The sequence below is a fragment of the Podarcis muralis genome, chromosome 1 (assembly GCF_964188315.1).
Source record: "Podarcis muralis chromosome 1, rPodMur119.hap1.1, whole genome shotgun sequence".
Classification (NCBI taxonomy): Eukaryota; Metazoa; Chordata; class Lepidosauria; order Squamata; family Lacertidae; genus Podarcis; species Podarcis muralis.
The window spans coordinates 71,016,070-71,031,161 of NC_135655.1; the positions used below are offsets into that span (position 1 = coordinate 71,016,070).

A 15,092-nucleotide genomic window follows, 5' to 3' on the forward strand; every position below is an offset into this window, starting at 1 on the left:
ATATCTACCTATTCATATATCATCACCAAGTTGTTCCACAAAACGGTTTTAACAGCCACCAAAAATAAATACTCTGAACAACAGTCTCATTCTTTCTCTGCAGACACCTCCCAGAGAAAAGCAACACATTCATGCTGCACTTCAGCCATTACATACCACCCTTTCTGCATTACCCACAGATGGACTAGACAGGATTTCTTGTCACATGCCACAAGCATAGACATTCCAGGGGCTTATGTTCCACTGCGATCTTATTTTAGGATCCATAAGAGGCCTATGTCATAGTCATTTGCAGGCTACCCCAAATAAAAGCAACGTAGCTGCAGCATTTCATCAGCCTCTGCTATTGCTCATTTCCTTTGTAGAAATCCTCCCACTACCGCAGTTCTGTCTGAATCGGAGTAGAGTTGAACAAAATATATCCATTTTATCGGCCTCGTTGTTACATTTCATTCGTGAAATGTGTAGCTTCTCTTCCTCCAATTCCAGATGTACTAAATTTAAGCTCAGGAAAAGATAAGTAATGTTGTAACAAATGTGTAAAAAAGAAAGAGGGAGACTGTGAAGATTTATGTGGCATCACAGGCCAGTTCAGATGTAATGAGAATCCATGGTTTATCATTAAAAGAGTGTGCCACTGTGAGCCTCCAGAGAAACGAGACCTTTCTCCTGCCTCACACCCAGTAAACCTATTGTGGAGTTTTCCCCAGATCTGGGGTGTGGGGGTGGCAGAAGAGGGAGAAAGTCACACTGTTCTGCGCACACAACAATTTAGTTGAATCCTACCATATATGTCTGTGTGTATATAATTTGTTGTTATTATTTTTAAATTATGTAAACATAAATACAAAATTCCCACAATAAAAATATTGGCAATTATATGTCACCTTTCTGAATGAGAATTCCTAATATGTGTCTGTACATTAAATTAAGAATACATCAACCATAACAACCTCCCTCCCTGGCTCCCCCAAAAGCTGAGGGACTATTTGTTATATTCCACAATCCATTCCCTGCTGCTATACTTGTGTAGGATAATATCTCACAATATTTACCTCAACATGAAGATAATCGGAACTAGGAACTTTTGTTCTCAGTACCCATAATTAATGAAGACCATATATTTTTAAAAAGAAAAATTATATATAGCTCAAACCACAGATCCATTACATCTAAAAGTAGGTGCCTATTTTTGTTTTAAAAAATTTTACGTTTCCAGAGGACAGGACTGTATGAACCAATCATTATAGTGAGAATGTTAGGAGTAATGTATCACCTTTAAAGCCCTTCACGGCCTAGGACCCTCGTACCTACGGGACCACCTCTCCTGGTATGCCCCACGGAGAGCCTCAAGGTCCATAAATAACAACACCCTAGTGGTCCCAGGCCCTAAGGAAGTTAGATTGGCTTCAACCAGAGCCAGGGCCTTTTCAACTCTGGCTCCGGCCTGGTGGAACGCTCTGCCTCATGAGACCAGGGCCCTGCAGGATCTGATTTCTTTCCGCAGGGCCTGTAAGACAGAGTTGTTCCGCCTGGCCTTTGGCTTGGAGCCAATTTGATTCCCTCCCACCCTCCCTTTCTTTTTTCTTTTCCTTCTCCTGCAATGAGGTTACATTTTAATATTTTAATGTTCCATTATTTTAATGTTGTATTTTATTTTTGTTTTTAAGTTGTAATCATTCTTCTTGTTTTTATTATTGCTTGTAAGCCGCTCTGCTTGTAAGCCTTGGCTGGGGAGGGCGGGGTATAAATAAAAAATTATTATTATTATTATTATTATTATTATTATTATTATTATTATTATTATTATCATCATTATCATCTCCTCATTTTAAAACAGTAATCTAATCTTTGACTAAAAGAAACATATGCCACAAAACCAAATACATTTCCATGTGGCAAAAGAAGACAACATACATCAAGCTTGACTCCGTTTAACATTTAAACGTTTTTCTTTAAGGTAATTTTCATACAATAGTTTATAGATTCATGCTGGAGTTTATTTCTAGAAAGAGCATGCTATTTATAACAGGAATCTTCCAATTCTGGGTCACTATCCCAGTGGGCTACCTGGTAGGAACCCAGGCACTGTGTCTGTTCAAGATAAACATGTTAACTAGTCACTGAACACAGATGCCGGTTTATCAGTTTTGGTTTCTTTTTACACATTTCTAATAAGCGTACTTCTTTATCAGAACTGTGGTTCATTTACACTAAAATGTTTATGGTTTTGTGTTAAGATGTGTTTTGGAATAATATGCCTGATTCTTTTCACTTTCCTTTCCCTAAGAGGAGAAGGTTGTAATTGGCCCATTAACCTTGTGCTAATAAAGTGAAATTTATAATGGATGTTAAATGGATTACTGATTCTTGCAAGCAAACTAGCCTAGATTTATTAGTGCAGGATCAAATGATGTATGAGAGAGAGAGAAATGCTTAAAAGCCCAATAGTTATATGGAAGTTCTAGTTAGTGAAGTATTATATTAGCATTTCACAAACAACTTGTAATGTGCCTGCTGAATCAGGGTTGATAAAAATTGGGTTTTTAAATTAAAAACATTGTTTTTATTTAAAAGCTTTTTAATTTAAAAAAAAAATTGCACTAATTGTTCTGTAAAAAAATAACCTGGTTTGAAATATTACTTAAATATAATGCTGCAATGTGATGTCAGTGTAAGGTGGAAGTCTCCAAAGACAGCCCCTAGAGCAGGGATCACCAAACTTTTTGAGCCAATGGCTTGAAATTGTGAGAAAATGTCTTAGGTTCCGGTCACAAAATGGCTACCATAGGGTGTGCCATAGCACAAAACTACTGCTACAGCTAGCAGGAAGAAAAGACCGGACCTCAAAATGATGCAGCAGCCTCCCATTCAAAGGAAGGGCATTAGCCACCGCCATACCTGCTCACAGGAAGAAGTTCTTTGCAGCTTCTGTTCAGAAAGGGAGTGAGGGAAGAAAGACATGTGTCCAGGTTGGCATCCAATTAAATGTAAAATGAATTCTTTCTCCAAAAAGAAAGGAAACCCCCACAATCATACAGCTCTCAAGCATTCAGAGGCAAGCCTGCCCAGCTGCCCACAATTCAATTTAAGGCCAGGTGGAGGTGTCATTAGGTAGCTCCTCCCATGGGACTTCGTCAGATCAGAAAATGCAGGCTGAAATGCTGCAGAAATGTTTAATGGAAAGAAAAACACACATGCCACTGCTGGCTACTTCACAAGAATATGGTGCGCTCAATGCCATGCCCACTTAAATTCTAAAGAAATTCTATAGCACCCTGTGAACAAGGCAGAAAAAAACAGAAGCCCCTTTCACAGGAAAACTTTCAGACAGTGTTGTTATATACACACTTAAAACCATGCATACAATACAAAAAGGAAACCATACCTGGCCAGCAGTCTTAAAATCAAAAGAACCGGTTCACATGTTCCTTCAGTGTATTTCTTATACAGTATTTAAATGCATAGCTGCTTTACCACCATATTGCCCTCAAAATAGTTTACACCAGAACCATTCTACTCCTCGTTATAGCCAATCTAATCTCAGGAGGCACCTGGTCTCTCCATCTGAGCTCAGTTAATGGTGCCAGGGGACAAAGATGAGGGAACTCAAGGGTGGGAATAATTTGAACAATGGATTTCCAATTGACAACCTCCTGCCTGCTGGTTGAAGGGATTCTTGCAAGAAGTGCTGGGCTAGCTGGACCTTGATCTGACCCTGCACGATTTCCTACATAAGACAATGCACTCATTGCCAATACAGCAATAGCCATCTTGCACATCCCTGGACTACCAAAGGACAATGGCTGTACCCTTTTCTGTTTGGAGTGGGGAGACTTGACTGTGTTACTGCCAACCTATAACTAAATCTTCTTTCTTGGAAAGTTGCAGAATGGAATAGTAAGTGTAATGATGTAGATTTGTTAAACTTTCTTAACTGGTTTTTAAGATATATATATATATATATATATATATATATATATATATATGAGAACTCCCCCAGGTCCATGGATATAGCACTTTTTTCAGCCAGCTGTTAAAGCTAAGTTATTTTGGATGGGTGATGGATGAGCTAGCTACTTTGATCTCTGTTGAGATCACACAATATTATACAATTTAGGTTTGCCTTAATTGTTAATAAGTTCCACATATGTATGCTTCCTTTGCAGAAGCAAAATGGTAAATAATGCAGCTAACATAAAACTGGTGTCACATGCTTCCTGCAACCAGTAACACACAAAAAGCTGTGTTAATGCATTCTGGATCAGCTGCAGCTTCTAGTCAACCAAAAAGGGCAACCTTATGTACAATGCATTATAATAGTCAAGTTAAGTAAATACCACAGCATGCAAAACAGTGGCTAGGTCTCTCTTCACAATAAGGAGGCTTCGCTAAAACACCAGCCAATGGTCGTGAAATGCACTTTTGGTCACTGTGGAATGCCTTAACCATAGAGTTTGTGCAGTAGAAGCATCTTGCATTTCTGATTCCCTTCAATTAAATTAAAATATGAAGCAGCAAGCATTGCTTGTATGCATGGAAAAACTCATGAGTACTAAGTGATTTAGGGTCATTTTATACACTAAGCACATCTGTTGGACTCTATTCAGGGCAGGGGACATGGGAGGACATCTCAGTCACGTGCATGCCTCCATTCTGACTGCAGAATGTGCTATGTGATCAGGGGTGCATATTCTACCCGTGTGGAATACGGTCTGCATTTTCCCCCTTCATGATTCCTCAGCACCACCCCAGATCCAAGGATTAAAATGGAGCATAAGAAGCTGCTTTATACCAAGTCAGAACACTGATCCATCTAGGTCAGTGCTGTCTACACTGACTGGCAGCAGCTCTCCAGGGTTATGGAAAGGGGCATTCCTGGTTCTACCTGCAGATGCCAGTGGCTGAACATGGGACCTTCTGCATGTAATCCAGATTCTCTACTGCTGAGCTATACTCCCTCCCTAGGGAGAAGTGCCACATGGTGAAGTGTCACTGTGAACTGTGATTCACAAGGATTCAGCCAACAGCATTGGATTTCTGCAGTTGTGACATCACTCCTTTAATTTACCACAGCCATACAATTCTTTGGTTATAGCCAATAGCTGCAAATATATCCAATAGCTGCAATTTTTAAAACTCACATATTGCTTCCCAAACCTGTGGATGGCAGAGGCCATTTTAGAAGAGGCCTACCCCTCCTCCTCCCCTCCCAAGGGAATGGGGAATGCCACTTCTAAGACTTTGCATCCTCCAATATAGGAAGCTGCCTTATACCAAGTCAGACCATTGGTCTACCTAACCCAGTACTATCTACACTGACTAGTAGTGGCTTGCCAGGGTTTCAGACAGGTAGTATTCCCAGCTCTACCTGGAGACACCAGGGACTGAACCTGGGGCCTTCTGCACAGTGTTCGAAACTCCCATTGTTCTAGGTGCATTTTGCGACAGGGAATTTCATTAGCGCAAGCAGTTTCTGAGCTCTGGGCACAATACTGTGCCTAAGATTTCAGATTAAAACTGCAGAGTGGAAGGAAAGGAGGGCCCTTTTCTGCCTCCCCACTTCCAGCTACTCTCTGAAGACTGGAGAAGAGACTCTCCTAAGAATATTAGGGGGATGGACAGGGGAATGACTAGACCATGTGAAAAATGAACATAGTATTTTAGCTACAGTTCATTCATTTTCAGCTTTGTATTCTTGTTATAAAAATGCACGCCTAGGTGTGCCCCTGTTGTGCCCATAACCTAGGTTTAAGGTGCCATTTAGCTCCTAGCTGTCATCTCTCAGTTTCTAACACTGCTTCTGCACGCTAAACAGATGCTCTACCCTTGAGCTATGGCCCTTCCCAACCACACTTACAATAAACACATACCACCCAAAATCAAATGAACAATGCTTTCGCCCACGCCCTGCTTCAGAATTATAATTTTATTGTTACAGAATTCTATGTAGATACAATGAATTAATCAGCAGTTCTTTCACAGAGTGACAACCTTAATATAAAATAATATTTTGTGTGTTTCAGACACATTAGCAGAGGCTACAGTGTTACATTTCCCTGTTCATTTTGTGAAAACCCACTTGCAGAAAAGAGAGGTGAAGGTGGGAAATCACCAGGTGCACGTCTCTGTAATGCTGAAATGGTGAGGCGCAAGTATCATTCCTTTGGGTGCCTCACCTGTGCCTCCACCTCAGTTCAAGTACCTCCTGCTCAGGTGTTACTAGGGTGGTAGAAATTCATGTGTGCTGGATTTCTGCCTGCTTCTCTGCATCTATCTTCAGTATGCAAAGAGGAAGTCTTCAACATCAGACATGACCCTAATACAGCCCAGAGATAACACACTGACTGCTGCATACAAAGATCCTCATGCCAAAGGAGTGTTCTGGTGGAACAAGCTGGATTAACTGAAAAGGGCCTTGCACTCATGCTGCTCCCTGAGGATCAGACTTGTTTGCTTAAAAAGGATATCAATTTGTTTGTGTCTAATGACTGACTGGAAGAGCGCACAAAATACAGCCGCCGATAACTGGAAGATGGGACATCTGACAATCATTCTGTGAAGATGTCCCTCTTCAGAAAGGCTGGCTAATAATTATTCTTTTCAAACAAGATAAAGCTGTGGTTTGCTGAGGTTTCCCCCTTAATATACGTGCCATTGCTGTTTCTTTGTGTCTGTCCTGTTGCTTTTCCTCTCCTTCTACTTAACTCTGGGACATAAAAATGAATTTTATCAAGAGAGGTTAGTAGATATCACGATGAGCACAATCTCCATGACACCCTTATTTTCACAATTGCTGGCTCTCTTAATGTGGAAACTCTTATATTCAAAATCTTACTATTGTATTACTCCTGCTTTTCAGTTCTCCAGAGCTTTTGCACTGGAAGAGAAATTATGTAATTTTTCAAGTTGTCACTGTGAAGGATTATTATGTTTAACACCACATTAAAGCTTGTTTTGGTTTTTCTAATCTACCCTTATTCTTAACCGCAACCCAATCCAGGCTTTCAAAGGTAGTTTACAAACTAGCAATATAAAGCAAAGTTATTGCCAAATCTGCCTTTAAATGTATTTTGTTGACATAGGGGAGAAGGTGGATTATGCTATGCTTAACATTATATCTGGTTTTTAAAAAATCAGTCTAAAATTAGATGTTCCCTTAAGGAAAATGTTTAATCTCTGTAATAAGATGTCTGTGCTTACCTGACTCTGCCATTCCACACCGACAGGCTGAACAGTATTATCAGCTCTTTGGGTACTAATTCTTGCTTACTGGATGGATATTTTTCTCTTGCTGGATTAATAATCAACTTTCTAGATCAGTTCATTTGCAATTCTCTTCTGGTTAACCCTTTGTATTACCTTGCATTTAATCCTGAACTGAATGTGCACTTTCTCACCCATGCGTTAAGAAAAGTAAAAGAACAAAACCAAAACAAACTAGGTTATTATGGGATTTGGTTTAAGAACGTTAAAATTAAAGGCCCCCCAAACCAAGTCTTGAGTAAATAATAGTAAATAATATAGAAAGTACTTACACATTAAACCAATGTTCCAAGTTCAAGCAACTATGGGCATCTACTCACATGAGCAGTCAATCACCTCGTGGGAAAACCATCAGTTTTTGCCCCATGAGCCAGAGTAGTAAGAATTAGTACTACTCTCCAAATGCAAAATAAGTGTGACTGACTTCCCCATATGACTAGTTAGCTGCAAAATTATCAGTTATCAGTTTATGCAAGACTGTCCATCTGTGTTGTCAGACAGAGAGAGTGAAGAGTAAATGTGGCTAGGAGCAAGAAGATAACAGGCAGGCACCCTGAATCGCTTTTTTACAGTTCAAGTGAGGCCAGGATTATTGAAAGGGGGAAACCTAGAAATTATTGAGGTTTCCCTCCTTCTCACCCACCTAACTATAGTAATGAATAACCAGTGCTAAAAAAGTAATTTATCAGATAAGTACAACAGATCATGGAGAATTTGTATTATGAGAAAGAAAAAAACTAGAAAATAAGAAGGAGTAATGTTTGTTGACTGACAGTGTCATAGGAAAGCAGCTTGAAATCTTGGTATTTTAGTGGGGGTGTGGTGGATTTTGCTTTGGTTGGAATAAAATGAAAGGAAATAAAACTAGGATAGCTAAGGTGTCGTGTTAAAGAAAAGAGAATAAAGGGAAATAACAACCTTTCTATCTTGCCTATTCTTTTTAAAAAGTGATGCGTTAGGTTTAGGGAGCCCTGGGCAAAATCCAAGAGATTGCAGCCTTTTCACTTTAACAAAAATGATTTCCCTGCAAAAAGCATGCTAGAGCTGTTTTATTAAACAGCCCTGAAGTACCTTTACGTTCCCCACAGACAAAAGGCAGAACCTCTTCAAGATCAGGCCTAGCACAAAGGGGCTTGACCTCATCTTTGCACAGAATAAGTAGCAAATGTAATATTTTTACATGGGAGTAAAGCGCTTTGTAGCAGCAGCTCTTAAAACCATTTATAGTAAACTTTCCATAAGATGTGCTGCAGATAATAAAATGCCGTAAAGTGTGAAGCAAATTTCCTTCATATTTATAGTGAATATTATTCTTTGCGTGTTTGAAGGAAAACCTTTTTAAAAAGCCAATAATGTGAGAAAGCACAGCAGCTAAATTTATTGTTAAGCATCACATCACTGATACTCCTGGGGGGTTTTCTTCATGGGAAGAAAGCTTAAATAACATTTTCTAACACATTGGAGTGCTTCCCAGAGATGTGATGGCCTACAGAGGTGGTGCCATAGAAAAGCACACAGGGAATGGTAAGTTAGTAAACAAGCTTTTTTTTTTTTATTTTCCAGATGGTAGACACAAATAAATCCAACTCTGTTTAATAAAATTGAACTATAGTTATCTTTTGTTCTCTGCAAGGTACATTATCTCTCTTTCCTGTTTCACCTGACTAATCTGGAGGTATTTGTTCCATCACCTGACTTAGTGGTTGGCTAGAAATAATAAGACAAAACAATCTGCTATTGTTACATGAGACAACCACCTTTCATGTCCTTGAGCTCACCATGACCTTTCACCCTGCCTATCCCTCAATGGTCTCTTCTAACAATTAAAACTACACTCAGGCTGAATTCCAGATTGTCATATAAAGAGCCCTGTCCTTTCAAAACAAAACCAATTTTTACACCAAGGTGGGGGAGAAACACAAGTCCATTGTTCCCTCACAGATGGAAGTTAGAGTTACTAAGGCAACAGCTCTAATCCTCCTTTTAACCACCTTTTTCACATCATTGGACTATCAAGTATGCTACCTTTTAACTCATAAGCTCAAAAGCTGGTAGTCTAACTCACTGCTCTAATTAGCTACGATTTTCACAGTACAGACAACATGATGAGCTAATCGAAATTTGCAAAATAATGACGTACCTCCAGCAAATATTCCTCCTCCTGAGGCCCAGTCTTAGAATAACAATAATGGGACCATTATTAGAGGAGGGCATTAAAATGCTGCACTGCTGCTAAACAGAGAACTTAATTGTTCTGGTCTTGTCCATTGAATCAACAACCTATTGTTGAGAACTTGAAAAATAAAGGACTAGAGAATGGGTGCCATAATGATTGGTCTGTGCTGCCATACCAGCACTCCGCAGAATTGTTTTTCCTTTTGAAACTCTTGATGGACTAGTAGTTTTGTTTAAAAGTAATATAAAAGGCAATTGTTTGGGTAAAAAGTCCTATTTATTGAAATCCTTCGAAGCAGTTGCAGGGATTTGCCCCCCTCCCCGATCTAAAAAAAAGTGTTCAGACACAGGAATACCATCTGAAGAGGTCTACATTTACGCTAAATATCACTTCTTACCAGGCTACAGTAATGAAGGAGGACACTTCCTTAGCCTTCTCTTGGATCAATAAAATGTCAGCTTTTGTAGACCCATTATGGGGTACATCAAACTAAGTGGTAAAATTGGGAAGTTACCAAAGTTTTCGTCAAAATATTATCTTTAATAGTAATCTGAAATTACTTAGAACTCACTACGTATTCTTATGAACCGTGAATAAATTCAGACATGGTAAAGTACAGCTTAACTTTCTCCTGAGAGCACGCCATTGAAATTGATGGAAGATATGAAAATGCTTGACCCCTTCCTATTAAAAATAGCTGTATATCAGTTACAGCCAGTGACTAGCAATTATTCCTTCAATTTCAGTTCTGTCCTCCATTTATCTATTATTTATTTATTTTTAAACAAAGTATTCCCCTGCAAAGTTGCAGAAGGGAGGGGTTGCAAGGGAGTAACTATGATGCATAGGATAGGTGGGATCCAGAGAGACCTTTGCCCAAGTGGAAGAAGGTACATCTGCTCATGCAAGGAGGAGGGTCTGATATTTCTGCTAGTTTCCCCCCAGCTACATTCCCCATCCCACACTATCCCAGAGGGTCTCCTGTCACTCAAGAAGGCTGATATTCTATATGTGGCCAATTATATTTCAAGTATAACAACCAAAATCAATATCACTATCCAAAATTATAAAAATAGGCAAATTGTTCCAACTCTACACATGATTAAGAATACTGTATTTGAAATTGTCTGATGGACGGGCTCACTGTAAAGTAGGTAAGCTTAAAATCATTTTCCATTAGTGGATATTTACTGAACCTTCTGAGCAGTTTGGTGAGTCGCACAATATTTGCTTATTTATGTGGCATATGGAAGCCACAGTTTTAATGTGTCGAACACATCACTGTTTATTTTACTCCGTGAGTTTTAATGATCTCCCCAACCTCTTCTTTTCAGTTGTTGAGGTTGCCAATCTATGCCAATAACAAAAACAGTTTGGGGCATATTGCACACTTTCTCCCACTTCACAGCTGCTCTAATATGAGACCTATTAGGGAGAGAAGAGCTACTCCTACCCCAACAGCTGGCCAGCTATGCCCTCTGCATCATGACTGGGGTCTCTCCAATCTTGCTGGAAGGCATAAGGTTGGAAAGGATACCATCTACAATAGCTATGTTCTACCTCCACTTCACAGGCAGTATGCCTCAGAATACCAGCTGTTAGGAATCAGAAGTGGGGCGAGTACAGCTGTGCTCAGGTTCTGCTTATGGGCATCCTTCAGCATCTGGCCAGCTATTGTGAGAACAGCATGCTGGACTAGCTAGGCCATTAGCCTGACTCAACAGGATTCTTCTTTGTCACCTAAATGATAGGACAAAGCTGGCCACAGATGACCAGGAAGTGGAGGCACAGCAATATACTGTTACAGTATAACAATATAAGTTACAGTTGTACGGAAAGGGATCCTGACACCCTGGTGAAATGTTTCATCACTGTTGAGCATATTTACACGCACACACAAGGCTTGGGTGGTATTCAACCCTAGTCCTAATGAGAGTGGACCCACTGTAGTTAATGCACACGACTAACTTAGGTTCATTACTTTCAATGGGTTAACTCTGAGTAGGACTAGATTTGGATACCATCTGCTGTATCGTTATAGTCTGCAAAAAATGTACAGTGCAAGAAGGTGCCTAGGGCTACCTGTAGAAGTTAACTGCCTGAAGTTTATATAAAATATAATTTTGAAATCTTCAGAAGTTTAGTGAAGCAGAAACATGGACATTTGTGAAGTACACAGAAAGGCAAAATAAATAATGTTAGAGGAGGCAACACAAACAGAGAAGGGTTAAATGTGGGAGCTTGCTGAATGTGAAAGGAGAGGGTGTAAGAAAAGATGGGGGAATGATTTAAGGAGAATGAAGTCAGTATTTTTAATAGAACAGAAATATTTTGTAATGGAACAGGAAAAAAACAATCTTTGTGGCTGAATGACTCCTTCTGCTTTTTAAAAATATAGTCATATATTCACATACTGTATCTAACAAATATTCAAAGAGGCTGACTGGGAATAATGGGAAATGCAGTCCAAAATATCTGAAGAGCACCAGGTTGAGGAAGGCTCCCATAAGCCCTCTCATAAAAGGTTTGGTTTTTTGTACTTAATTTGCACTTCTATACGTACAAGTCTCTGTTTCTATCAGGGTACTGCATATTGTGCACATTTTTTTAAGTCAGGTACTTTTCTTTTGTAAATTGAAAAAGGAAATATATAATATCAGAAAGTATTAAACTGTAAACAAGACATCTTGATTTATGCAAGCCTTGCTTTGCTTCATTTATCTTCATCTTGTTAGGCTAAATTAATTAATCTCAGCACTGTACACTTTCTCTTTTCATTACATCAAATATTATGGCCTGGATATGGGAGGAAGCTCTCACCAGAGGGATTTTAAAACACTACCTCGAGGAAGAGTTTCTACGAATGCATAGCTCTAGCAATATTAACCAGATTAGATGCATTAATTGTATAAAAAGTTTATTAAAGACAGTATTCCTTGGCTTTAAAATAATTGCATTCCTGCATTCCCAAAAATATTTCAGAATCTTAAAGTATATCAAAGTAGTTTTTGTTTGTAAAAAATCAAATATTTGGACATTCGTTTAAAAATAGGCTAAATAAATTGACACCACTAGTCTGTACATTCTTTAAGCAAATCATCTTTTTTTACAGTACATCAAATTATGAGAACACAAACAGTTTCAAATTATTTAGGCAGGCCACATACACTCTATGAGATGAGTGTGTGCTGTTAACACACTTTCACTGTTAATTTATTGATGTAATGAAAGGAATACCTAGATTCTCAGGAAACCTACTTGTCTTGATACAGCAAGAAAGGGCACCATGTAAACTGTTCTGCAAGTTTTCCTCTCTTAACTTGCAACAGTAGAGCTTCTGGAGCTATGCAAGTGGACAAAACTGTAAAGCCTTTTTTAATCTTACCCTGATCAACCAAGCCTCTCTTCCTCCAATCACAGTTTTGTGCGTGATATCTTTCTCCTAGTGTTTCTTATTTAATTAAAACAGACACTGACAGAAGGACATGGATTAGGGCTGTAATGATGCATTTACTTAGATTAATCGGAGTCTCCTTTTGGAGTAATGGCTTAAACAAAGAACAAAAGGAAATTGTTATGAAACAGCCTTTTATCCCAAGCAAAGGTCATATTATGAGGTTTTTAATTTTGTTGGCCTCCGTTACACTGGGCCTCGCTACTGGAACATGAGAAGTGCCTTTTTTTTCTCTTGCAAAGCCCGTTATTATAATATAGCCATTATAGCTGCAAATTAAAATGTCTGATTTTAAAACAGGTTGCTTAGCTTTCAGAACCCTTTAATTAGCATGTTGTGCATTGTTGTGAAGGAAAGATGACTAAAACACTAATGACCCACTGCCAGGTGACTGCACTATTGCACAAAGTAATAAAGACCTTTTTAAAGGAACACAATGAATTATCCAAGATGTGGTCTTCTTCTCTGCACCACTTTATTCATAAAGAATTCATTGCATTCGGTCACATAAGCAAGTTCGGGAAATATTTCTATGGAAATATTTTAATATGGGAACTACGAAGAAGACCAGAACCATGCTACGTTGTTAGGGGAGAGCAAGGCAAACCAATGCAACAGAAGTCGAAAGCAGAATGAAGAGAGTACATAATCCTAAATATGGCTACTCAGATGGAAATCCCACTTATCTCAATAAGGCTTACTCTTCTCAGCTAAGTGGATATAGGATTGCAACCCAAAGAGTGCTTTCGGAGAGTTGCACTTCCTGTTGCTGCCACTGTGTGCATAGGTGGGTAACACAGCTCCCCACCTAGAAAACACTTAAACAATTATAATCTGGATAAGAAAGATGATTTTAGGGAGTCATGAAGATCCTGGTTGTTTATTACAAACACCCCACCTACATTGTAGCTGTTCTAATGAAAAGTGAACCACTCTACTTTAATAAAAACATTAGAGGATTTGATTCTGGCTCTCCCACAACACATGTGATCTGATATGTTGGAAGTCCCTTAAAGACCTGTTCCAGATGCACATATGATATCACTTCAGCCTGGCACCAGTGGCTGGCTAGCTCAAGTACTGGCCAAGGCCTCATGGACTTAGAAGGACCACTCACAGGTTTGATCCAGTCACTGGTCATTCACTGTCCTCCATGCAGGGCTTCTGGGTGTTTTGTAGTAGACAGAAGTGCCACTTTTGAATGGTAGCCAAGCTCAGCTCCCATCCATGGGGGCTGCCTGCCATTTAAAGTTACCCAAAATGCAGTGCCCTGCATTTAATAGATCTATTAAATTTATTGATTTTGTAGACCTGTAGTCCAAGTGGGAAGGGACGCGGGTGGCGCTGTGGTCTAAACAACAGAGCCTAGGGCTTGCTGATTGGAAGGTCGGTGGTTTGAATCCCCGCGATGGGGTGAGCTCCCATTGCTCAGTCCCAGCTCCTGCCAACCTAGCAGTTCAAAAGCACATCAAAGTGCAAGTAGATAAATAGGTACCGCTCTGGTGGGAAGGTAAACAGCGTTTCCATGTGCTGCTCTGGGGTTGCTGGCCACATGACCCGGAAAAACTGTCTGTGGACAAACATCGGCTCCCTCAGCCAGTAAAGCAAGATGAGCGCCGCAACCCCAGAGTCGTTCACGACTGGACTTACTGTAACTATCAGGGGTCCTTTACTTTTTAGTCCAGGTGGGATGGGAACCAAGCTTGGCTCCCATTCAAAAGTGCTGCTGCCCATCAACTGTTGAATTATATCCCTGGTAGAGGATGAGAAATGGTGCCAGCCCCAAAACAGCAGCAGAGAAACTTGGGCCCTTCCTGGTTGAGAGAGTTCCGAAGGGAGGGTTGAAGTCTGACCTTGGCTCTGTATTCCTTTTGCTTCAATGGGGGAGCATTAGAACTGGCCTGATAGCAATAAACAAATAGTCATCCCCTTCTAGCAATGAAAAAAACAGAGAAATCACTCCATTTGATTCAAAGTAAAGGCAAAGTTGTTTCCATGCACAAAGTTTGCTTCACAGAGGAATGGAAAGAAAAGTGATTCTTCTGTGGCTTCAACTACTTTAGTTCTCTAGACAAACAAAAGACCTAAACAAAGTATCTTCTGCTGCAAGTAAAAATTTGCAACTGTGCTTTATAGACTCCAACAGTATGAAGTCATTTCCTGCCCTACCTAAAACCATTGGCTTTTCCACACTTC

At 39.6% G+C, this 15,092-nt stretch overlaps 1 protein-coding gene across 11 annotated transcripts in view; it reads right to left on the bottom strand.

Annotated features, from left to right (window-relative positions):
* The window catches only part of SOX6 (SRY-box transcription factor 6), a 459,717-nt gene that overhangs the window by 292,876 nt on the left and 151,749 nt on the right, over positions 1–15,092 (bottom strand). The window contains exon 1 of one of the 11 annotated variants that reach the window (XM_077930891.1): positions 7,539–7,672. The exons of 8 other annotated variants lie outside the window; for them this stretch is intronic. The gene's annotated coding sequence lies outside the window, so the exon portion shown is untranslated. Of the gene's footprint in view, positions 1–7,203; positions 7,276–7,538; positions 7,673–15,092 lie in introns of those variants that run through there. 2 more of the 11 variants (XM_077930892.1, XM_077930861.1) reach the window with 2 other exon arrangements.